At 39.5% G+C, this 1,346-nt stretch overlaps 1 protein-coding gene across 2 annotated transcripts in view; it reads left to right on the top strand.

Annotated features, from left to right (window-relative positions):
- Nucleotides 1-1,346, top strand: part of LOC101859082 (putative uncharacterized protein DDB_G0289963) — a 36,389-nt gene that overhangs the window by 16,119 nt on the left and 18,924 nt on the right. Inside the window, exon 1 of one of the 2 annotated variants that reach the window (XM_035968436.1) lies at nucleotides 820-1,107. The exons of the other annotated variant lie outside the window; for it this stretch is intronic. The gene's annotated coding sequence lies outside the window, so the exon portion shown is untranslated. Of the gene's footprint in view, nucleotides 1-819; nucleotides 1,108-1,346 lie in introns of those variants that run through there. 2 annotated transcript variants of the gene reach the window in all.

Below are 1,346 nucleotides of genomic sequence, written 5' to 3'. Positions count from 1 at the left end.
GTAGTAGTAGTAGTAGTAGTAGTAGTAGTAGTAGTAGTAGTAGTAGTAGTAGTAGTAGTAGTAGTAGTAGTAGTAGTAGTAGTAGTAGTAGAAATCTTGACCTACGCTAAAAGTGCGCATTTCCCTACCTATAGGAAGTTTGGTTTCATTGGTGTGTATATTTGTTTGGTTATAGAGAAAATTCTCCTTGTATTTATTTATAGAGACTGAACAAGGGGCAAAAACTTTACCTTCGATCTTCTCAAAACAGCATTTTTCGGGATAGCCCCCTTGTGATTAAAAGCGGCCAATTAGAAAGACTCAAATGTAGTTCCTGGGACTTTTGAATAGATATAAGAGCCTTGAACATTAATTAGCTCTCCTTGTCAAAATCGAAGGCAAACGAGGCAGCTTACTTGGAGCAAAGATAGTACAGCCTCTTTGCTTGGAGTGCTTATACAGACAGAAGAGTGTACAGGTAAAAAAAAAATATTTGTGAGAGCATTTGAGCAAAGGAATGAATGGCGAACACTAATCTATCGCAGATCAGGCATTTGATGATGAGATCATCATTATCATCATCATCATCATCATCGTCGTCGTTGACGTCATCGTCTTCAAGAATGATGAAAAAAGAAAAACCAAAAACGTATTCCTGCCAAATACCGATACGGACGGACGTAAGCCACAAGAACTACAAGTATTTGTCTACGCTCGAAAATGACTTCTCCACCCCCCTTCCCTCCTCCCCCTCCCCCCTTCCCTCCATCTCCCTGTCTGTCCCTCCCGCCTCTCACTTGATCAAGTTACCCTTCCCAGTTCGCGGGATAACGCGTCTAGCTAGCTAGGCTTGCGATGAATGTCGTGAATGGTGAGAAACTATAGGTCTACGTTCCGTGTTTGCGACGTGGACGGAGACGAAGATTTTGTAGATCTATGGTCGTACCAGCACTTTGTAGCTAGATCTTGAGATAAAGATCGTGTTGTTTCTTTTTGAGTGTTGGATGTTTTCTGTGTGTGCTTGGACTATTTTTGGGAAGGATTTTGTTCTGAAGACAGTTGTTTTTGTAGTGGATTTTCTCCTGCTTACCATGATGAGTTCATTGACAGCTATGTCGTTATTGTCAGGTGAGACGAGGTAGTTTTCTTTTTTTAGTGTAATGATTGGTCATTTGCGCTTGTAATTGTCATTTTTATTGTTGCTGCTGTTGTTGATTAGTTTTGGTTTGCTTTTTTTTTTTTTAGGAGCTGTTGTTTTTTTTGGGGGGTTTTTTCTGTTGTTTTCTTTTGTTTTGTTTTGTTGTTTTTGTTGTTGTTGTTGTTTGTTTGTTTGTTTGTTGTTTGTTTGTTGTTGGATTTGTGTGTGT

Source organism: Aplysia californica, unplaced genomic scaffold (assembly GCF_000002075.1).
Source record: "Aplysia californica isolate F4 #8 unplaced genomic scaffold, AplCal3.0 scaffold00059, whole genome shotgun sequence".
In the NCBI taxonomy this organism is placed as follows: Eukaryota; Metazoa; Mollusca; class Gastropoda; order Aplysiida; family Aplysiidae; genus Aplysia; species Aplysia californica.
This window is presented reverse-complemented; position numbering and strand designations above follow the sequence as displayed.